This window comes from Thermobia domestica, chromosome 15 (genome assembly GCF_964235325.1).
Source record: "Thermobia domestica chromosome 15, izTheDome1.hap1.1, whole genome shotgun sequence".
In the NCBI taxonomy this organism is placed as follows: Eukaryota; Metazoa; Arthropoda; class Insecta; order Zygentoma; family Lepismatidae; genus Thermobia; species Thermobia domestica.
This window is the reverse complement of record NC_137468.1, coordinates 35,500,626-35,525,923: the sequence shown is the minus strand read 5'-3', so window position 1 is coordinate 35,525,923 and position 25,298 is coordinate 35,500,626. Positions and strand designations below refer to the sequence as shown.

Here is a 25,298-nt window from a genome sequence, read left to right as displayed (position 1 = left end):
TCTCCTTAACATAAGAATGAATTGTTAAATAGTAACCTGGTATTAGAATTTGTATGAAAACTTTGTATTTACCTGCATGACAAAATAATTAGTGTACTATATTTTTGACCACAGTACATATTTTCTTTTACCTATTACTTGAATGAAAGATAAGTAGTTGTTTTTTATTCGTTGTTTCCTGGTTTGGATAATGTTTGTGAATAAGAACTTATTATTTGTAATTTTTAATTTCCTTCCTGGTAACTAACTCTCTACTAACCCTTATTTGCAGAGGCAGATTACACTCTGGATGAAACCTTCTGGAATGAGGAAAGTCCCGTGGGTAAGTACAAAACTGTTTTTCGTTTGTTTTCTATTATTTCTTGACTGGTGTTGGAAATGCAAGTATACATTGCACTATGAACGCTTTCTACTAATTGAGGTAGGTAGATCAATACATTAGCACTGCTTTTTTAATACTGCGTATGCTGAATAGTTCGAATAAATCTTTTAGATGATAAGCAACCTCAAAGCATTTCCTCTGGGATGACCTCAGGCTTTATAACCAGGCAAATGGAGTGGATAAAGGTCTGATTCGCGGAAGAGTATTGTTCGCCTTTAATTAATTACTAGCTGGAACGATTTGCTATGGCCTCATACCACTATCCACAATTGATCTAAACTGTATATAATAGGCCGCAGTGAGGTAAAAAACATTCGAGAAAGAGGGTCGTAACTAGGTATGACCAACGGGTGACCAACGGTCGTAACCAGGAGTGAACAGGGGAGCGTCTCTTGTAACTAAGTTATCGAATCTCATAAAGTGAAAGCAACACGAGGACATTTGATAAAAACATGTATTTGTCAAATGGGAACAAGTATAAATACCGGTTTACTTTTTTAGAAGCCATTTGCTTGGCTGTTTTACAATACTTTAAATATATTTTAAACAACATACGTCAGTTTCTGTTTTACGCATCCACAGATGTTATTGCTCAGTAAATTATAGTGTCATGGTGGCTCAGTGGTAGTACGTTTTGTCTGATGCGTGGGGTTCCTGATTCAATTGCAGCTCGCGCCAACTGAGCTTTGTGGTGGACAAACACCGTGTTCGTAGGTTTTCTCAGGGTTCTCCCATTTCCTCCCACTTTCTTCATTTCACTATTGCATTCAATTACCACCATCACCTTCTCCTCTAGTCCAACCGGTATAACCATGGGATATAAAACAAAGATTTCATTTCATTTCTTTCAGTAAGTTATAGCTACGCTGTATTAGCAGAGGAGCACCTTCCGAGCTGCGTTGGACTATGACACATTTCCTTTGTGGTCGATAAACAAAAATATTCCAGGAATAGATATAGAACTAATTATTTATTTCAATTATCCTTTTTTCTCTAATCGTTAGACAACTCGGACAAATTCATTGTGAAACAAAGTCCGCACGGGCGCTTAGTTTACTCTTGAAAAGTGAACTAAAAAAAATGTTCGGGCTAAAAAAAAAAAAAAAAAAAAAAAAAACAAGAGATCGTCTTATTAGCAGCTTCGAACCACCTTAAGCCCTCCTCAGACTTCTAGTCGTTTGTTTAGTAAATATATGTTTGAAAATAAATTTAAATTTTCAGACTAACGTTTCACATATATGCACCGAGGCTAAGAGAGACGGGTGATTATGTTAAAGAATGAAATGGTGGAAGAACAGTGGGAGGAAACGGGAGAACTCATAGAAAACCCACGCAAACGCTCTTTGTCCACCATAAATTACATTTGACACGAGCTAGAGCTCTGCACAGGCCGAAATGTTCAGTCCGAGCCTGGCCCGGCCCGTGGTGAAACCCGACCCGAGTCCGAGATATATATTTTAGCATTTAGGCCCGAGCCCGGCCCGAGCTCGTGTGATAATTAAATGAGCCCGAGATAAGCCCGAACTACAGAAATTTAATAATTAACGCAAAATTGTATTTTTATTTACAGCAATTAGAGGGTTAATTTTATAGTTGTGCTTTCAAAGTTCTCCAGAAAGAACGGCGCAATATATATCGTTGTACAGTATATTTACAAAGTTAGGCCCGAAAAGGTCAGAGAAATATGGTTTATATTTGAAAATTTACGGACGAAGCCCGAGCCCGTGTAGACCTCTAATTGGAGCTGGGATTATACCAGGACATCACGTACCAGAGGTGACCGCTTTATCACTAAGCTATTACATCCCGATATGTTAAAAAATTTGCAGTTAAAACTATGATGAGAAACTCAAGTTAACTCCCTCCAAAAACTATCTCGGCCCTTCTGTCTTAGTGTTTTGGTAACGTGCTAACCGCCAAAAGCAGTGTTTCCCACGAGACAAAAAGGAGACCAGAGTCGAGGAACTTGACAAGTCTGGTGTCATTTTCGAGACAAATCGAAAACTTTCACGAGTCTCATGTGCAACAGTATTTGTTGCATGATTCATAGTATAAAAACTATAAATTGGTAAAATGATTTTAAGTACAATATAAGCGCATTTGTTAAGGTTTAAAGATACACAGGTGTTCCACGTGTGGTACCAACATCACGTCCTGGCTATGAATACACTTCAGACGACAACCACAAAGAAGACATCATCAACCATTGCCAATGATCGGCTAATAAGGTAAATTTAAGCAGTCAGCAATATTTCTGGATAAAAGGAGCCCGCACACCACAGAAAGCATCGATCTCTACTGATTAATTATCCACCACACTCTAGGACGCCTAGTCTCTGAGAGCTCTTTTATCCTTGCCACTCTCTAGGACGCCTGGTCTCTGAGAGCTCCTTTATCCCTACCACACTCTAGGACGTCTGTCTCTGAAAGTTCTTTTATCCTCACCACTCTATAGGACACCTGGTCTCTGAGAGGTCCTTTATCCTTACCACTCTCTAGGACGCCTGGTCTCTGAGAGTTCCTTTATTCCTACCACACTCTAGGACGTCTGTCTCTGAAAGTTCTTTTATCCTCACCACTCTCTAGGACGCCTGGTCTCTGAGAGTTCCTTTATCCCTACCACACTCTAGGACGTCTGTCTCTAAAAGCTCTTTTATCCTCACCACTCTCTAGGACCCCTGGTCTCTGAGAGTTCCTTTATCCTCACCACTCTCTAGGACGCCTGGTCTCTGAGAGTTCCTTTATCCTCACCACTCTCTAGGACGCCTGGTCTCTGAGAGTTCCTTTATCCTTACCACACTCTAGGACACCTGTCTCTGAGAGCTCTTTTATTCTCACCACTCTCTAGGACGCCTGGTCTCTGAGAGTTCCTTTATCCTCACCACTCTCTAGGACGCCTGGTCTCTGAGAGTTCCTTTATCCTCACCACTCTCTAGGACGCCTGGTCTCTGAGAGTTCCTTTATCCTTACCACACTCTAGGACACCTGTCTCTGAGAGCTCTTTTATTCTCACCACTCTCTAGGACGCCTGGTCTCTGAGAGGTTCTTTATCCTTACCACTCTCTGGACGCCTGGTCTCTGAGAGCTCTTTATCCCTCTCTCTAAGACGCCTGATCATTGAGAGTTCCTTCTTGCTAGGACGCCTGTCTCTGGGTTTTATCACCCTGATCATTGAGAGGCACCTAGCTACACATGGGCCACAAGAGCATTGGTTCCTATCGTCCTAAGTCGCTTGGTCATTCGGCTCCCATAAATTCATCAGTAAGCCACCAAGATATCTAGAGGAACTTGTATTTTATCTGTACATGAAGAAACTTTTATAATAAAAGGTGATGGGAAAGCCCAAATTCCCGTGTATCATCTTTTAGCTCTATCCTGAAAGACAGAATCTTACAATATGGTTTAAATATAGATCTTGCACTTTAGTGCATCATATTATTATCTTAATTCTTATAGATATGGTGCGTAACGGTGCAGTAATTTTCTGAAACGAATTAATGAGATCTTCATTACTGTATACAGGAAAATTCAATTCGGAATACAATATTTTCAAGATACGAGTAACTTTCCGGAACAAAACAATGGGATCTTTATTAATTTATACAGAGAAATTCAATTCAGAATACGAAATTTTCAAATTTACGAGTAACTTTCTCGAAGGAATTAATGAGACCTTCATTAGTTTGTATGGAAAAATTCAATTCGGAATACCATATTTTTAAGGTATAGGTAACTTTTTAAGAACGTTTTTAATGGGGTTTCCTTTAGTTTATAGGTGAAAACTCAATTCTAGATTTGAAATTATCAAATCATGAGTAACCTGGAACAAATTAATGGCATTTCTGTTAGATTGAATGGAAAAATTCAATTCGGGATACCATATTTTTAAGGTACAAGTAACTTTTTAGAACGTTTTTAATGGGGTTTCCTTTAGTTTATAGGTGAAAATTCAATTCTGGATTTGAGATTATCAAATCACGAGTAACCTGGAACAAATTAATGGCATTTCTGTTATTTTGAATGGAAAAATTCAATTCGGGATATCATATTTTTGATACAAGTAACTTTTTAAAGTACGTTTTTAATGGGGTTTCCTTTAGTTTATAGGTGAAAATTCAATTCTAGATTTGAGATTATCAAATCATGAGTAACCTGGAACAAATTAATGGCATTTCTGTTAGTTTGAATGGAAAAATTCAATTCGGGATACCATATTTTTAAGGTACAAGTAACTTTTTAGAACGTTTTTAATGGGGTTTCCTTTAGTTTATAGGTGAAAATTCAATTCTGGATTTGAGATTATCAAATCACGAGTAACCTGGAACAAATTAATGTCATTTCTGTTAGTTTGAATGGAAAAATTCAATTCGGGATACCATATTTTTAAGGTACAAGTAACTTTTTAAAGTACGTTTTTAATGGGGTTTCCTTTAGTTTATAGGTGAAAATTCAATTCTAGATTTGAGATTATCAAATCATGAGTAACCTGGAACAAATTAATGGCATTTCTGTTAGTTTGAATGGAAAAATTCAATTCGGGATACCATATTTTTAAGGCACAAGTAACTTTTTAGAACGTTTTTAATGGGGTTTCCTTTAGTTTATAGGTGAAAATTCAATTCTGGATTTGAGATTATCAAATCACGAGTAACCTGGAACAAATTAATGTCATTTCTGTTAGTTTGAATGGAAAAATTCAATTCGGGATACCAAATTTTAAAGAACGTTTTTAATGGGGTTTCCTTTAGTTTATAGGTGAAAACTCAATTCGGGATTTGAGATTGTCAAATTATGAGTAACTTTCTGGAACGAAGTAATGGGATCTTTATTAGTTTAAATGTCGAAACTGAATTTAAGATAGGAGATTTTCAAGATACGAATAACTTTCCGGAACGAAATAATGGGATTTCTGTTAGTTTAAATGGGGAAATTGAATTGAGGGGGTTAGCGCAACAGTGGTCTAACCCACAGTTTTAAAAATGGGAGAAAAATCAAGTAAAACTTAAACACATGTGGTTTTTTGTACAATATATGTATGTACAATGTATGACACATTCAACAACTTGTGTTTGCTGTACAAAAAACCACATGTGTTTAAGTTTCACTTGATTTTTCTCCATTTTTAAAAATGTGAGTTAGACCACTGTGGCGCTAACCCCCTCAATTTAAGATAGGAGATTTTCAAGATACGATTAACTTTCTGGAACGAATGAGTCTCATCAATGCAAATACTATTCTATTATTTACACTATATTGGAACGCTTTTCCCCTTGGTCTGCCTTATTCTCTGAACAACTAAAATATAGATCTAAGTTCATATTACAAACTAGTATTCCCTTGTTTCGTTTAGTTTGAGTCTTTTATATAAAGAAATAAATCAGCAATTAGTGCTATAAAATCTACAAGAGGATCACATTTATTGTATAGTTGGAAACATTTATAAAGCGTCATGGTCAGAACGTGATTCCTATACTCAACACTATCAATTACATCGCCTAGCTTCTAATTGGTTTGTTATCTGATAGAACATACACTAGCATTAATTCTGTGTGGAACAACAACCCTACTTATCCAGAACTGGATGGACTGCTTGAAAACACAAATTGACGCCCACGAACACATAGTATCTCTGAATGTATGAACATTGTAGAAACACATATCTGTGGTTAAATACCGTTAGTGGCAAAGGAAACATGTCTGGACATTGTGTTACTGAGAACGCAAATGTCAGATGTGGGTAAGATAAGGGAAAAATGAACGTGCATAGAGAATGATTTCTTAGTGCACAGGAAGGATGTTGGAATGTTTTGCACGGCATTTTATTGATTTTGGTTTTCGCAATAAGCACTGAATTTTACTAATTCTGGATATATTATATGAGATATCAAAATACAGGGTGATTATAATTAAAGTCTCACTTTCAAAATGCTGTAAAAAAAAAAAAAAAAGAACCACTGGGCAGAATGACTTCAAACTTGAACTGAACATACTTGAAGAAGGGGGGAAACGGTATGGTATATATTAAAAAAAACAATACCGATTTTCCCCATCCAATGTGATACTACCTTACCACATTGGATGGGCTTTCCACTAGGGATGCGCATGAGACGAGTCGAGACAGGATTTCCCTGACAAATTTCGAGTCGAGACACGGCTCTTCCAATAGAGAAATATATATTTTTCGAGTCGAGACATCACTTTTACAGCATATTTTCGAGACGAGACAGCCACGAATCTTGTCACGTGCGCATCCCTACTTTCCACTAACAGTGTTACGACTGTTCAATTATTTTTCCGTCACAAAACCGAAACAATCATGCACGTTGAACAGTACAGTTGGTTTAACGTGCAACTCATACCAAATTGTTGTATTTCGATTCAAAATGTCACTTGTAGCCGAATGTAGGGGCTACTTTCATTATGCCGCCTTCAGCGCCACCTATTAATACACTTTGAAATTTTTTTCTTATGTCATACCATTCCCTCTTCTTCGAGTATATTCAGTTTAAATTTAAAGTCATTCTAACCAGTGGTTCTTTTTCTACAACATTGTAAAAGTGGGACTTTAATTATAATCACCCTGTATTGCCTGAGTGCATTTTAGTATTCTGTTTTATATGTATTTTTCCTTATGTCTCTGGTTACCAACTGTTCAAACTGATAAATTTGCAATATAACACGAAAAGAAATAAATTTTGTAAACTGCACACTTTAAACATATGCAGCACGCGTTATACATACGTATAAAGCAGAAAATTGCCACCATATCTTGTTTTTCTCGTTATTTATACTTCCTGGTACAGTTTTTGCTGCCAGCACCTATTTCTGTTGGGTTTGCACAAATCCTTAAAACAATTACGTATATCCAGATATCCTGAAATGTGTTTTTACTACCAGTTCAGCTTCCAGTCTTAAATCACATTAAATCTGTTATACTCGCCTCGTAACAAATTATTCACGATCAAAAACAAAAATGTGTGTGGCTACAACATTGTATAGTGGAAATGACAATACAATGACAATGAGGAGAAATCTAATTTCGTTCGAAGAAGCGCACAAAGTTCCTTGTTTATTATTATTATTATTATTATTATTATTATTATTATTATTATTATTATTATTATTATTACTCTAATAGCACAAAATATGCTAAGCATGTGCCATTTAGGTGTCCCAGCTACTTTTTAGGTACCCAACACTTGGCATATATGATATTCATGTGCTAAGTATGTACTTCAGCTACCTACAGTTTTAGGTACTTGTTACACCTAATTGATATTTGCAACTATGTACTACAAATATAGCATTTATATACCTGGCTTAGTTTCGCACTCTAACAGTCATTTGTTTTTATGTCGTCACTTGGGACATATATCTGTCATGTTCTAGGCACGTCCTTTAGGTACATACTGTTTCAGATACCCTAAAAGCACAAGATGTGCTGGTATGCACCATTTAGGTATTTGATGCATTTGTTGCTTCTTTTTCTAAGCGATTGTGTACTAGAAGCAACAAACGGATCAACTTTATTAGATGGCAACTGTCGCCGATCATTTGAAAGTGAATATGGAAGAACCATGAAATAAAATAAATAGACGCTCGTCAATTTGTTATAAAATTACATGGCGAGCAGATTTAATGTGATCCGCAATGGTTGTCGTCGAATATACGCTGTTAAAGGAGCACTCTGATTAGCTAAATTCAAAGACCTCAACAATTTATCCCTCTACAAGCGACGTTCTCTTCATCACCTGCGTGACCAAAATATACGTTCGTTAGACTTCGTGCTATTCACATCGTCTCTCGCTCGCTGACTGTTAGTGTTGTAACACACAAAGAGTCGATATAAGTTTGTGTACTGTGCGATTATCTTAGTGGGATATTGCATTTATTAGTGTCTTCTAGGTCTTCATATATTTGTTTCTTCAAATGATTTTTGTGGTCGTTCTACGACGAAAATTCAACATGAGTTGTTTGGGGGAAAATATCTTACGTATAACTTTTGGTCAAGTAAGTCAAAAGTCTACTTCAATTTTTGTCCATGAATGGATACGGAACACGTTCAAATTAATAATAGATGAAATACATAGCATTGAAATGGATTATATCAAGAAACATCTGTATATTAAGTTAGTCAACAAGGTGCTGTGTGAACGAATTCTCTCTTCTACTCATGGTGAAGTCAAATTTACCGATAGTGACAAGGAACATTTACTTCCTATTGATCTCGCTGACAACAGTCTTACCGCCGTTAAGGTGTCTTTGTGCCCCATGGAACTTAGTAATCAACAGTTAACACGAGTGTTTTCTCAGTATGCTGAAATACAGTTACTCCTAGACGAACAGTATTTTGCGGAACATGTATATGTCACCCGTACTGGACGTAAATTAATTAAAATGTATGTTAAACAAACTATTCCTTCATTTATTACAGTCTGTGGTTTGCGCCTCTTTTGGAGTTATTCAGGTCAAATCAAAACTTGCGTGTTGTGCAATTCGCAGGACCATTTTGTTCAAGAATGCTCTCGAAAGAAAAGGTCCACCATTCAAAGTTGACCCGCCAGTTTAAAGTTCTCAACCGCCACCGCTTCGTACTCCTTATAATCTCCCACATGAAAAGGTGTCTCTGCATACTGATAACTACACGGAATTTCCTCTGCTCACTTCTGCTCAATTTGGTATTTCTTCAAGTTATGACGTTCCAGCATTTGAAACATCCCACGATCCCGTCATTCGCCCCGACCTACCAATGGAAGAAGTTCGTACTACTGACCCGGACTTACTGTTATTGCCCCTCTGGAATCTACTGCACTACCCCAGTCTACTCCTGAATGCAAAGCCCAAGAAATTCTCCAGGAAGGACAACTAGCTCAGGTAGGTGACCAACAGTCAGTAAAGGATTTACAAGGGATTCTAGTGCTTCTATAGACCACGGTAATCAGTTTGTCGTGCAATTGGTAGCCGACTCGAACCCCACCCGTGACAGGAATGTGCAATCACTCACCAGTGATTCCGCCAATGAATCTGATCTCAGTGCCCCTGTATATGAAAAATGTAAACTTTCCAAATTAATATAGTGTTTATGTATGAATATAGTGTTTATGTCTTATAAGCTTACAGGCATTTTATAAAACTGTAGGAAGTTGGTTGACAGGCACACCAAGTGGATAAGAGTATCGAAAGCATTAGAATACAATTATTGAAAGAGTTTTCGTATTTGAACCTTTCAACGTTAGTGTTACCTGTGAGAAGAGAAATTCCTCAAGTGAACACTACCCAAATCTTATATCTCAAAAATTCTTTTAGTGTTACTCCATTCGTAGTAAAATACTATGAATTGATAATGTGATTGTACGACCACAATGAAGAATATTTACGAAAGGTTAAAGATACTCAAGTCGTTACTTAATATATCAGTATGGTTTAAATGTTGTTATTGTAATATTCAGTAAAGTAATGGTACACGTGTTTGGATTTCACTTTTTTTTTTTGTATAAATGTTTCTATACAGTTTATGCACTAGGTTATAGATAAGTAATTTCTCTAATAGTTTTTGACTCTATAAGTTGGACCTCCTGCTCTTAGTAGCTCGGAAGTTTAGGGTTTATTGGTTAGGAACGAGGCTGTTCATTGCAGCAGGGTCTAAAGGAACCTCTTACCCGATGCAGCTCAGATGTAGGGTAATATCTCCTACCCGATGCAGCGTGGAGACGGGTAAGAAACGTCTGGCCCATGCAGCTTAGAGATAGGATAGAGGAGTATCCCCAGCCCAGTGCAGCTTGGAGAAATATGTAGGTTGTGACCAGTTGATAACTGATGTCTTTTGCTTCGAGAAATCCGTTTTTACAGCCGTTTTGAAGGCAGAGTCTCTGGAGAGGTTGGAGGAGGCCTCTTCGTATCTCTTCGTGGCCTCTTCGTGTTCCTTCGGAGAAGATATCCGTCGGTTGCTTGCTGGTGTATGTGTTGTTTACTAATATAAGGGAATATTGCATTATTGTATTTCATTTTTCGTGAATCTCTCGTGATGCAAAAGGATTCTGATAACTTCTAGATTAAACTAAGAAGAAAATTAAGACATAAATTTTGTAAATAAATTTACAGAACGAGACAAGACGAGGACATTTTAGAGACGAGAAAAGCTTTCCAAGAATCGATACAAGAAAGAATTCTTTGAGAATCGAGACGAGACGTAAATTGGGACAAAACTTTATGAGACGAGACAATAAAACTTTTTTTATTTTTCGTTTCGACTGATCTCATGGACAATACTATTCAACATTTGCTGTCGCCAAGTGAGCATGCACCAACACTAAGGAAGTGTATTAGAAATTAGAATAATATTTTCACATAAAAATATAGAGTTCTAGATCAGTTTGACTCTGTATTCTTAATCTGTACGATTACTATTTCTTTGTTCCAATTTACGTATATACATAAAAATGAAAGTTACTGTGTTTGTGAATTAATAACTCTTGAACCACCCTTTGATCTCGATCAAATTTTCAACATAAATGAGGTTCGGATCTGGGTCGCTGAGATGAACAGTGACACTTCCGATACCGTTTAAATCCAAATTCAGCCCCGCAACTTGGGGAGGTGGAGGGATATACATATATATAATGATCGAAAATGATTTATATTAATTTCGAATCCACAATGACTGACTAACAAAACATATTACTTTTTTTTCTTATTTTAACCCATCTAAGCGAATAATTGACGCTAATACTCAAATAACGAAGCTTCGAAGACCTCTAATGTACGTATTCAAATAAGAAATCGTTCTAATTCTTTTAAACATCATGGCTGACTACTATTTTGTAATTGAGTAATCAGAAACCTCTCTCGTGTTGTAGATTGGTTGCTGTTGTTAATTCCAGAGGCTTTGGATGACGAGAAAGGTTCATCATCTCGAGGAGAAACAGGCAGATAAATGAGGATGGATGAAGAAAAGAAGGAAACACAGAAGAAAGAAAAAAAGAAGGAGAATTTCCTGGTGTTGCTACTACTATTACTATGTCTATCTGTTTTTTCTTCATCTTTATCTTCTTGCTTTAGCTTGAAACCAGCTCATTCCTGTCAGACACCAGTTGAAGTAATCTTCTTGGGGGGGAAAATCCTCTCATCAACTGAGATGTCCATTTGGAAGAAGATATTGGAAATATTGTAAATCCTTCGAGTCTGGATTTTCTCAGTTGAGTTTCTAATCAGCTTTCTAGTCCTTGGTAGAAGTACCAAGAGAGAGAGAGAAGGGGAACAAGATAAAAATAGAGATTGTTTGGTTCAAAGCTAAGGTTCCATCTTTTTTCTTTCTTTCTTTCTTTTAGCAACAAGATCTGAAAGTATATATAGATGAGAGCGAAGGAGAAGAAGAAGAAATACAAACCTCTATCATTATATTGATTGTTCGTGCTTTGTGGAGAAAAATTACGGTAGATAAAGAACTACTGTTGCTACTGATACACCATATTTCTACGTGGAACTTGTTTTCTGCTTTTCTCTAACAAGTAGAAGCAATAAATTTTGGAATGACGAATTGACTACGTTAAGTGTTTAACTGGATGAATCATATACCGTATAGTCCCGAATTGTTTTATGTCAGCAGGAGAGAAGCATTGTGCTGGGACCAAGACCTCACTCTCCTTTATTTACTAAAATGAGGGAGGATGAGGGCGAGTGAGTACGAGGAGAAGAATATATTTTGAGGGTGAGGACGAAAATATCTTTTGAGAGTGTGGGCAAGAGAAGAACATTCTGATGACGTGAATACATAACAATAACATATTTTGAGGATGAAGGCGAGAGAGGCGAGGATGAGGACATTTTCACAGGGAAAATATATTTTGAGGACGAGAAGATATTTTGAAGGGGTGGGCGAGTGAGGTGAGGACGAGAACATTTTGACAGGGAAAATACATTTTGAGGACGAGAACATATTTTGAAGGGAAGGGCGAGTGAGGCGAGGATGAGAACATTTTGACAGGAAAAATACATTTTGAGAACGAGAACATATTTTGAAGGGGAGGGCGAGTGAGGCGAGGATGAGAACACTTTGACAGGGAAAATACATTTTGAGGACGAGAACATGTTTTGACGGGGAGGGCGAGTAAGGCGAGGATGAGAACATTTTGTGGACAAAAATATATTGTAAGAATTAGGGAGCGTAAGGGTAAGAACGAGAATATATTTTGAAGACAAGTAAAGACAAGACCGGAAACATATTTTTAAGGTGAGAATACATTTTGATTGCAAGGTGAAGTGAGGGATAAGAAAAAATGCCCACCTGTGATCTATGAATATCTCATTTTTGTTAATGGACATCTCGGGACATTCGGGGAAATTCAAACATTTTTTTACGTCCCGAAAATGAGATTTCCTACGGAAGACTTCCTATTTCCTATAGGACATTTATGAAATCATTACAGGAAAATCACAGAACACTTTTTGGACATTCAGATATTGTTCTGTAATGGACTCTTCCTATTGAAAGACATAAAATGTATTTTTAAGAATGATTGTGTATTGCGCTTGTAAATTCAAAGTTTTTTTTTTTCAAAATAAATCATCAAGTATAACAATACCTACTTTTTTCAATATTCATGTAATGAAGAGTCGAAAAAACTTCAATGTAACCAAATAAAGAATCATTCTAATTCTTTATACAGCACGAATGACTACGGTTTCGTTGTTCAGTCACCAGACATCTCTCTAACGTCATGGATTGGTTACTGTTATTAATTCTGGAAGCTTTAGATGACAGAAATTTAAGGGAAATTCTATGGATATTTTCATTATTTTTAAAGTTTCTACTGTGAGACTGAATGTCCCACAACAGGCATGGGATCTGTGAGACATGTCTTGTGAACATGTAATATGTAGATCCCTACTCCCAATTACTTATCCTGTGTGGCAGAAATTGTTTGGTACAGCACAACACACGCTAAAAATTATCTTATTCAAACAGATGTGTCCGCGAAGAAAGTCATAACTCAAAGTGCGTCACTGTAATTTACACAGGGAAGAGAAGCAATGAAACATAGTTGTAATATTTAAGTCAGAGAGCGACTAAAAATTATATAAAATATGTTTATAATTGAAAAAACAAGGAGAAGGCGTAATTGGAAATTGGAACGCTTCAGTTAATCAAAACGTGATATCGATCTTTATTTGGCGTTGGAGAACGCCAGGAGAATTTACGGAGGGGATACGTCGAACGACGGGGTATACTGAAAGCCCCTGGTTAATATAGGATTAGGAATTAGATTTCTGGGCTTTGAGCATCATCTATGGCCCGTTACGGATGAGGGATGACATCCCTCGGTGATCACATATCCGAGGAAAGGGAAGGAAGAAAGGATTGGGGAAGAAATTGAGCAGCCTGTGGCCTATATATTAGGCACCATCCCGGCATTTGCCTATGTGAATGAGGAAAACCCACGAAACCCTCACTCAGAATGACTGGTCTGAAAAAGCTTTTACACCTTTCTAATGGAGTGTCCTGGTTAATATACTATATCGTTATTCAAGCCATATTAAATCTTGGGATATTGCAATAGCGGCCATATAAGACAATGTTTGCAATACGTTTGGTAGTTTTACAAGTATCTGAAGTCAGTATTGACTACATAAACTCCCTTAACGACTTGTTGGTTTTCCTGTGTGGTTTTTACTATGGGGATATCTACAACCTGAAATCTTTAAACATTAACGAACCAAAAAAAACCTACAAATACTGAGATTACGGTAAAATCAGAGGCAATATGTCGGAGCCCGTGCATGGTCTTGTAAATTAGTTCAATTGGAAGCAAAGTAGTACGGTGAGGAACGGCGTAGCGTACAAAGTTTGATCTTGCAAGATGGCTTGTGCTTTTACCAACTGCTCTGGGTTCATGCTCAGATTCGTGGTTCGTTGATTACTTTACAAGCCCTGCTCTATGTAGTTTCGGTTTCCATAAGAACGTAAAAAACATAAATCAGACGCAATATTCATGCAGGTACTCCAGAACTATTGAATAAGGCTTCAGGAAGGTATACCTCGTGATGGCAGGCAAGGGCGCCGATTTCTCTGTAAATATGGGGAGGGGGGCATTCAGATGCAGAAGATATATATATATATATATATATATATATATATATATATATATATATATATATATATATGAGGATTTTAACACAAATTGCATTCAAATTATACCAAATATTGTATATTCATAAATACAATTAGGGGCCCACATACGTAACCTTCGGGGGAGCCGGGCTTTCCGGCCCCCTAGGATCGGCGCCCTTGATGGCAGGCATTTCATCGATACTACCTTCAAAGTTTCTTTGATAAAAACGAGAAAGGCGTATAAGTAAATAGCCCGGTCTTCGCCACAAAAAGTTTTACTGATGATATAGCACTGATAGCGAGGACCGAACAAGATTTGCAGGAAGCACTTTCAAACTTGAACGACCAACTGGAAAAAAAAAAAGGCAAAATGAAGACAAATAAGAAGGAAACCAAAGTGATAAAGTGAACAAGAGCAGGACAGGAAAGGGCAAACGTATGGCTATTAGGAAAGAAAATAAAGACGTTAACACGTTCCCCTACTTAGGAAGTTTAATATCCCCGGACGGAAGAAGTGAAAAAGACTTAACTTCAAGAATAACGCAGTTTAAACAAGCATTCAATAGGAAAATAGGACTGCTAACATCAAGAAATGTGTTTGTTGGACGTTCAAAAACGATTTGTTAACACTCAGGTATGGAGCATGGCGCTTTACGAATCAGAGACGTGGACATTGAGGAAAGCTGAAATATCCAAGCTGGAAGCTTTTGAAATGTGGTGTTGGCGCAGAATGCTGCAAATATCATGGACCGAAAGGAAAAGGAATGAAGACGTACTAAAGAAAGCTAATGAAAGACGACAGATCATGAAAATAATAGGAAAAGAAGAAACAGCATGCTTGGCCATCTTATTCGGCACTGCGGTTGGATCATCGTATTGATAGAGGGAAAAGCAGAAGGAAAACTAGGGAGAGGAAGACCAAAGATAGAATATCTAGATGCAGTTACGAAGAAGAGACCTTATTAAAGTATAAAACAGCTCTGTCAAGGGAGAGAAAAGTTCTAAAATTTCCATGTTGTCCACCAACCTATGGTTGAGGTGAAGAAAATCTTCAAACAAAATTGATTAGAAAAGTATGATGATAAAAACATTGTTCTGCTTGACGGTAAAATATAATTTGTAATTAGTTCCCTAGTAATTTCTGTTTTATATCAGAGAAATATTTCTTTTGCATCCTGTATTATTATTTTCTTGAAGTGTGAATAAATGATTCTGTTCATTTGCAGTAATATACTGTCCAGGTTCACACACAACTTGAACCCAGGCAGCAATGGAAAATACAACTCTTTACTTCTGGTTGACACCGTGCAGCTATACGAAAACCTCGGATTTTCCTATTGGCCATTATTGGAAACGAGAAGGTAGACTTGAACTGTAATTCAGTTCGAAATAGTCTCCCTTCTGAGTCGTTTGAAACTTGAACTGTGTCACATATCAGGTTCTGTAGCAAGGCAACCAATAACTTCTTCGGAGAGAGAGAGTTTGTTTGACCACTTTCTTGCGTGCTAAACCCCATACGCATTTTTTTTTTTTTTTTTTTTTTTTTTTTTTTTTTTTTTTTTTTGGTAAGAACTACCTCTTCCAGAGAGTTCGTGTTGTAACGCTTCAGGAAACATTTCTAGTTTCTTAGGAAACGAGTTTCTCAGGATATATATTGGCCCGGTCACGCTTCACAACTTGTAACTTTTTGCTAAATCTCGAAAAAGTTCCCTTTGGTTTTCTCTGTGGCAAGTGGGACATTAAAAAAAAGTTCTCTTAAAAGGAGGAGGAAGCAATACATATGGACAGTGATATCAAGTTTATGTCTTTTCCGCATCTAAATAGTACGATTTACAAGTACTGTAAATTGTCTGTAAAGCAGTCATGGTTAATACATGACGTAGGAGAAGGATTTCACGATCAGAGCCAGGACAGAGATAACAGATTGAGCAAAGAAGTGGGAAGAAACAGAGTAGGTGGAAGGGAAAAAAACAAGTGGGTTCAATTAGTCGTGAATCCACGCATAGTGTATCTGCAAAACCATCAACTATGCTTTGTTTTGCCTATTACCACTGTCTTCTATGAATGAGGGAAATTGGTAGTTACAGAAAATGAGAAGACAGTTAAAGAAAATGTATAGTTGACAGTTATAGGAACTAGGAAGATAAGTAGATACAAAAAATAAGAAACTGGCAGTTGCAGGAAGTATAATGATTGATGTTTATAGAAAAGTAAAAATTGGTAGTTGTTGTAGAAAATGAGAAGACCGGTTGTTGTAGAAAATAGAGAGGTTATTAGGTGTGGAAAGTGGGAAATGGGTATTTATAAGAAATAGAAAGATCAGTATATATAGAAAATGGGAAATCGGTAGTTAAAAAAAATGTAAAGGATCATGTTTGTCGAAAGTATATATTATCATACAAAAGAGAAATCCTTTGATGTAAGAGAGAATAAAAAGGATTTAAGTTTGTATCCTGCTACAAACAAAAGATGCAGCAGTTTATCCACTAACACAAAACCACCAATCAATAAATAACGTAGGCAGAAATTGTATATCCCAGTTTATTACTCTCAATTATGCACAATATAGTAAAGCTTCATACATCTGCAGCGAAATCCTTTGGTACAGACTTCCCTGTATAAAATTAGGAATCAAACTGGCGGATTCTTTTTTCTTGTAATTAAATTTAATCCACTTCAACATGCTATCAACTGGAATGTTTTAATGAACGTTTCTCCTACATACATTATTAGTCACTATCTCCTCTGTGCAAATGCTATATATACACACATACACACGCAAATTTCACTCACGCACGCATTCTCTCAATCATGTTATCTCTTTGGTTCGTTCCCTAATCAATCATCTATTTCGCATGGCCTGTTCTAAAGTAACTCCAAATAACGCAATGCAACGAGAAAGATATGAAGCATATATTCTGTAGCGGTTGCTTGTGAAGTTAGGTTGCAGTTTTATCGACTACACGAACCATGTTAAAAAGTTTATAAAGGAAGCAAAAAAAAAAAAAAAAAAAAAGTATTAGAGTTGAAGTATAAACATGAAATTAAATGATCCTTGTCATGGATTTCAAACTATTATTTTGGTACGCACAGACACATACACATAAAAATATATATAATATGCATTTCGAGTCCTCGTCTGGAGATGCGAATTGCAATATGAATCTGCGTCACAGAGAAAGAACCACAGAGATCTATCAATCTAATAAATACTTACATCGATTCTTTCTAGAAGGAAGTTAAAGTGGATATACGTTGACTCTAGCACGACTTATTAGCTTAACAATTGATGTAATTGTTTCATGGATTTGTAGAGCAATGTTAATAGTTCTGTGCAAACTTTTGATTCCCTGTAGTGACTGAAAAGGATCCTGGACGATATTACATTATATAACATTTTCCCTTTATTTTGATCTAAGGAATAGCGCTCTGTTGTTCATGGGCGCCATTTTTAGAACTATATATATATATATATATAGATGTAATGGAATTGATATATCATCGCTTTCAATACAAAAGGCTTAACTTAATTTTTTTCAGATTTTGACATTTTCAACTCTTTCGATAGATGTCGATAGTCTACAGCTAGTGGCAAATTTTTGTGACTGTAGGGTGAACTGTTCAGCTGTGGGGGGTAATTTTCATAAGGGCGTTGAGAGATATGTATAAAATATAAGGGCTTAAATGACATATATGCCCTTTTGCAATGGGGCGTTCATACGCCACAAAGTGTATTTAATTGTTTGGCCTATTTGTATGTAAATGCCGCCACGGATTTTTTTTTTTTTCGATAGTTGATTTGGATTCATTTACGGCTTTGGTGTTACAATCTTGGTTCAATGACGTATAAAAGTGTTTTTTCACCTTTACAAGCAAGAAAGCACCTTAGTTATTGTATCAGGAGGAACTGAACAAGGAAGTCATGAAAATGAACAGGCAAAGCAAAATTATTGCAAAAAAAAAAAAAGAAGAAGAAGAAGAAGAAGAAGAAGAAGAAAAAGAAAAAAAAGATATCTGCAGATTTCTGACGTATAACGACGATGATAGTCCTACTGAATGTGAAGAGTTGGAAGATGATAATAATGCAGATTCTGACTTTTTTCCTGAATATTTTTCTTTACGTTGATACTTTTTCTCAAGACTAATAGATTAAATTCCGAAAATAATAGCAACGGATTACTACTTTAAGAACAGTCTGTGAATTCGTTACAGCAAAATAATGTTATCATATTTAATTAGTACTGAAAAAGAATATCTATAATGAGTTTTAATATGTTGGTTGTAAAAATATCATATAATAACGCATCAATAATTCGAAAATGTTTTACCGTTATTTCTCAGTCCCTGTTCAACGGTTTGGAGGATAGGCTGTCATGTCCCCTAAGATTTGAAAGATATCGTTGAATGGGTGCTAAGAAAATAGCCCCAAAACTACGATTTATTATCGAAAATCCAAAATATTTTTGAATATTATCATTCAATTTCGTTTTAATTAACTTCTTGCCACAAACTATATACACGCTAATGAGAATTTTTGGTTTAAATTTTGTAAAAGCTTATTTTTCTACTCTCGCAGAATAATGTTGCTGGGAGATCAAAACAAATCAGTTTGTGGGTTATATCCTTCATTCATTTTGCTCCTCGACTCTTTCCTTTATTTGGAGGGCATGGTGGCTCAGTGGTGGAGCGTTCACCTCCGGTGCTTGGGGTCTCTGGTTCGATCCCAGCTCGTGCCTTGTGGACTTTGTGGTGTACAAACACCGTGCTCGTGGGTTTTCTCGGGATTCTCCCGTTTCCTCCCACTTTCTTCATTCCACCATTTCATATATCTCTCATCATTACCGTCTCTTTTAGCCTAACCGGCATAACCGTGGGACGTAAAACTTAAAGAAATAATGTCATGTCTTTCCTTTCTTTGTTTTCTTATTGCTTTGTGTATGCTCTTCCTAGATATGTACTTCTAATCCTTTCTTTTCTTCGGGCAGCTATTTAACACATAATTTGCACTAATTTTCTTTTCGGATTGGAAATTTTAACAGTGAATTATTTTAAAAGCTTCCGATACAATATACGTCTCGTTAAGTTTTATGCAGATGTATTAAGGAACGAAATTTCCAATAACAATTGTCACATAATTATCTCTTTAATTCGTGCTGTTTTAATCTACGTAGATTTTCATATTTTATGGCGTGTAGCGAAACTTAAAACACATTACATTAATAAAAAAAACCGTTATAATTATAAAAAAATAAGGAAAATGGATATCAAACTATTAAGATGTGTTCTTAATGTTTGTTATGTTCACTGTTATGAAAAACTCTGAAATAAAGCACTGAAACATACGCCATATTATTATTATTATTATTATTATTATTATTATTATTATTATTATTATTATTATTATTATTAAAAACACTATAAGTTAACACACGTCTGTTCCAATCATAAGGGCAAAACTTCGCAAGTTTGTCCAGATAAACGAACAGCTTTCCGAAAATTGAAACGAGACGATAATGAAATCTACGAGAATCAAAACGGGACAAAATAACAATTATATGAAAAGGAATCCCTGTCCTTTGCCATTAAGCGTGCAAAAAAATTAAAGCTCTCCTTAAAGAGTAAAAAAAAAAAAGTTGTGTTGACTTGAACCTAGCACAAAATCTTCTTTTGGTCCTCCTAAAATATTTTCAAAATGTTACTTACGCCCTTGTACAATGAAAGCGATGATATAATTAAATGTTGATATATCACACCCTTCTTCGACCATTAATAACGCGGAAGGATTTGGTAACTTCTAGATCAAATTAAGAAAATGTCAGGGTATATATACATTTTGTACATAAATTTACAAACGAGACGAGAAAATCTTTCCGAAAATTGAAACGAGACGATAATGAAATCTACGAGAATCAAAACGGGACAAAATTTTTACATAATTTACGAGAAAGACGAGAACAAGCTTTATTTTTTTTTATATCTCGTCTCATCTCTTTAGCAATACTAATTTTTGCACAGAGAATAAAACATACATGTGACGTACGTAAAAACGTAGGTTATATGCGTAAAATCTGTGGGTTTTAGACTTAACGTACAATTGTATGAACATCCATAAGCAAACGTATAGCTGAAAACGTATGCTTTACAATAGTTTCCGTATAAGTATTCCATCTATATGTACTTTCCATACGAAAGAAAGAATTGTATATAGGGGGTCAGGATCTCACATACAGATGGACGTATATAACATATAGTTGGGCGTATGTAACATACATATACGCATGTAATATATGGAAGACTGTTAGATTTCTAACATACCGCAGCAGCATGATGTAACATCTAAGTGGGAAAAGCCAGTACGTACATAGCATATGGATAACGTAGGCTCCAGACAGATTACCGTAGTAAACATACGGATTCCGTATATTTGTACAATATACCTCGGTCGGGATAACGTATTTTTCTCAGTGTGGGAAGTAGGGTTGCTTTCGACCACGAAGGCATATAAAGGAAGACGAGTTCCTTCAAAATATGCTTGGTCACTCTGTGATGTCTTGTTATACAGTATATAGTAACGAAATCGGCATAGCTACCAAGAGCTTAAGGTGTCTCGTCTCGAAAAAATATATCGTGAAAGTGGTGTCTTCCCTGGGAAAGTGTGTTGTGTTGTATTAGAAGAAATCTATTTAGAATTCTACTTTGTATCATATCGTGGACAACCTATTGGAAAGTTTTGAAAGGATAAAGAAAATTTAACTATAAAATAATTTTATGTCTGATTTCTCGATTGAATTTGGATAAACCGTCCATAATCCCACTCAATATTTCATATTCAAAATAGGTCCGTTAAAATTTATGTAGTAGTGGTAGTATACTTTCTATGTGGAAAAGAGATCTTGTACTGTTGATCTAAATTCAATAAAAATACAGATTTAAATATTTCAAGACAAATCAATTTGGTTGTTCGATTTCCATATTCGAAATGGGAATGCCATTTGTCTCTCAATACCAAATAGTTCTTGATTTTTTTTTACTTGTGATAAGAGCTTGTACCGCTATAGACAGAGAAACTGCGAGAATCCAATTTGGAAACTACCACCACAAAGCGAATATCCCACGATTCCCCATACTCTCGTCCCGTTCCTATATCTATCTCCGTCTCTCTGTGTGTGCGTGTGTGTGTCTCTCTCTCTTTCTCTCAGGTCTTTTGGTAAATAATGAAAGCATAGACATTAGGGCGAGGCCGCTCCACTTTGGCAGTACTCATGCATCTTAAAACACCATCGCACCAGTCTGTGTGGAACTTATGTGCCAAATATCACCGCTCCTTCAGTGACACGAAGCCATTTAAAGTGATTTCTGTCACGAAATTTTGGTTCATTTCCACTAAATGTAAAAAAAGAAAAGAAAAAATAAGAAATTTCCATAAAAACATTATGTTTTAAATATATAAACATTCATTTAAAATTCATGCACAATACATCATGAATAGATTGTTTCTGAATTCTTGGTGGATGGCTGAAATCTTTAAAAATATTTTTCTTTGTAAGTAATGTATATGACCACTAACTCGACACTTCAAAAAAACTAGATTATTCATATGCAACTGAATGCTCTTTGACATTACAGGTTGGTAATCCTCTTCTCTGTAAAACGCATAGAGAAGTAGCGTTGCCAGCGGTACTAGATAAGACGAGAAATAAAGTTTTCTCGTCTCGTCTCCATCCTCAAAGAATTCTTTCTAATCCCTCCTCTACTTTCGAATAATGTTTTCTTGTCTTGATTATTTAAAACCCTTTTACCCTCTCGACTCAAAAATTTTTCGTCAGGTTTTGCAAATTTATGTTAACTAACTAACTAACTCTATGGCCTATGGAACCCGGAGGTTCAATGCCGCGTTCACAAAAGCTCTCCACTGACTTCTATCCTTAGCTAACTGCATCCAGTTTCTACTTTGTATTCCTATCTCTGCGAGATTCATCTTAATATTGTCCTCCCATCTGCGCCTAGGTCTTCCTAATGGTCGTTTTCCGATTGGTCTTCCAGTGAAGACTTTGAAAGCGTTTCTACTTTCTTCCATTCTAGCTACATGACCCGCCCACCTAAGCCTCCTAGACTTAACGACCCTAACAATGTTGGGTAAACCATATAAATTATGTAGTTCCTCGTTATGAAGTTTCCGCCATTCCCCATTCCCGTTCCTCTTTGGTCCGAAGATTCGTCTCAGGATCTTGTTCTCAAATACTTTCAGTCTATGTTCTTCCCTCAGAGTAAGTGACCATGTTTCGTAGTCATACAAAACAACAGGCATGATTACCGTTTTGTATATTTTAAGCTTCAAATTTCTCGACAGAATTCGCGACGACAAGAGATTTTGAACCGAATAGTAACACGAATTCCCTGCTTTTAGTCGACATTTAATTTCTCCGTGAATATGATTTTCCTCTGTTAATATTGATCTTAGGTATTTGAAAGTATCCACTTTATCAAAACTATTATTTAATATTTTAACGCATCCATAATTTGCTGTATTTCGGTCCCGATGAACTTCCATGTATTTAGTTTTATCTGCATTTACTTCTAAACCCATGTCCCTGCAAGCGTTTAATAAGATCTCTGCATTTCTTTCTGTTGTTCTCCTATCATCACCTATTAAATTTACGTCATCAGCATATGCCATAACCTGGTGAATACCGTTCAACTCTAGGCCCTGGTTGCTATCTTTGATTTTCCTTATAGCGTCTTCCAGAACGAAGTTAAATAATAATGGCGACAACGCATCTCCTTGTTTCAGGCCATTTTCGACGTGGAAGCTCGTGGACAAAAATTTTCCTACCCGGACTTTACTTTGGGATTCATTTAAACATATCTTAATTAATCTAATTAGCTTTCTCGGTATTCCAAGTTCTGTAAGAACGTTGTATAATGTTTCTCTCCTAACCGAGTCGTACGCCTTTCTAAAATCAATAAATAGTTGATGTACCGGGGTATTGTATTCCCACTTTTTTTCGAGTATTTGGCGAATGGTAAATATTTGGTCAATAGTTGATCGATTCCGTCTAAATCCGCACTGATAATCTCCAATAATTTCATCTGCGTATGGGGTCAATCTTGCTAATAGAATATTTGAAAGGATTTTATAGGATGTTGACAGAAGGGAAATGCCTCGATAATTATTACAGTCAGTTTTGTCGCCTTTCTTGTGAATTGGAACAATGATTGATTCTTTCCACTCTTGTGGCAATTCTTCCTTGTTCCAGATAAGGAGAATGAGTTTGTGTATCTTGTTCCACAATTTTTCGCCTCCAGCTAAAACTAACTCAGCCGGAATTTCATCTACACCCAGAGATTTGTGTTTCTTTAATTTCATTATAGCAGTTGTTCTGATATTTTCTTCTTCATTTCATCGAGAAGTTCTCAAAAGCCTTCAATGATATGAGAGATCGACGCAGCGTAAAAAATAATATTGACCATAATATTGCTATTTTACCCATATTTATTGCTAAAGATTATATTGTGTAACGGTTTGCATATCTTTAAACGTTGAAAAAATACTTTTTATTGTGTTCGTACAATAACTTTATCAATTTATAATTCTTTTATAGTATGAGTTATGTAAAACTAAAACGTTTGAGATCAAAAACTTGTGTGAACTAGTGTTGCCAATGAGCCTTGTAAAATATCTTGTCTCGTCTCGAATTTAAAATTCTAATTGTCTACTCTTAGCATTGTTTACTGTCTAGGTAAACTGTTTACTGTTTAGGTCTAATTGTTTACTCTTAGCATTCTTTTAGTTTCCCCGCCAAACCACACCAAACATCATGCCATATTTATGCAATTATTCAAGGACTTTGTAATAGAGAAGCAATAGCGCAGATAATGCCATCTATTGCGGGAGTCTTTATTATTAGGAATAGCATGACGTACAGACTAGAATTTAACCGATTATTATTAAACCGTCCATTATTAATATGTCTTTTACATTTAAGTTACATTTCAGATACGTTTTAATCACTTAAGTTATATGAGATTAAAGACCTAGAGTTTAACATATATCAGAAATGTCATGATATAATCCTTCTGGTTGTTTTGTAACGGAAACTATTTAGTCAAACTGTTTCACACAGTTTTAAACAAATAAAATCTTAAATTATTTTTTAAATAAAAATTATATGAGTTCTCACTCGTTTGATTGTTTGAATTATATTTTACGATCTTTGTCAGTACCAAGATTATATAAGGCGAGACTTAAACTCAAAATGGGATATGAACCAGCGTAATATTTCAAATATCTCGCACTGGAAATCCAACCAGTAGCATTCTGCAGAAAATATAGGGTTGTTTAGGAAACAAGATAAAATTTTCGTGATGAGATACGATACGAGACAGAAGTTTTCCCGTAGCAACATATACACTTTCGGAGACAAGGCGTCCCATTTACGGCATCTTTACGATACGAGACAGATTCAACTCTTCTTTCGTAGACACCCTACTACGTAGAGACAGGCTCAACTCTTGTCTCGTTGGCAACTCTATTACATAGAGACAGCTCTAACTCTTGTTTCATAGGCAACTCCACTACGTTGAAACAGGCTCAACTCTACCCTCATAGGCAACCCTACTGAGTAGAAACAGCCTTAACTCTTCTCGAAGGCAACCCCATTACGTGGAAATAATCTCAACTCTTGTCTCGTAGGCACCCTACTACGTAAAGACAGCCTCAACTCCTGTCTCGTAAAGACAGCTTCAACTCTTGTCTCGTAGACAACCTTACTACGTAGAGGCAGGCTCAACTCTTTCCTCGTAGGCAAC

General features: G+C 36.2%; 1 protein-coding gene across 13 annotated transcripts in view; it reads left to right on the top strand.

Annotated features, from left to right (window-relative positions):
* Window positions 1-274: 274 nt before the first annotated feature.
* The window catches only part of mmd (disintegrin and metalloproteinase domain-containing protein mind-meld), a 750,004-nt gene continuing 724,980 nt past the window's right edge, over window positions 275-25,298 (top strand). For all 13 annotated transcript variants that reach the window (XM_081739572.1, XM_081739577.1, XM_081739571.1 and 10 more), the window contains exon 1: window positions 275-322. The gene's annotated coding sequence lies outside the window, so the exon portion shown is untranslated. The remainder of the gene's footprint in view (window positions 323-25,298) is intronic.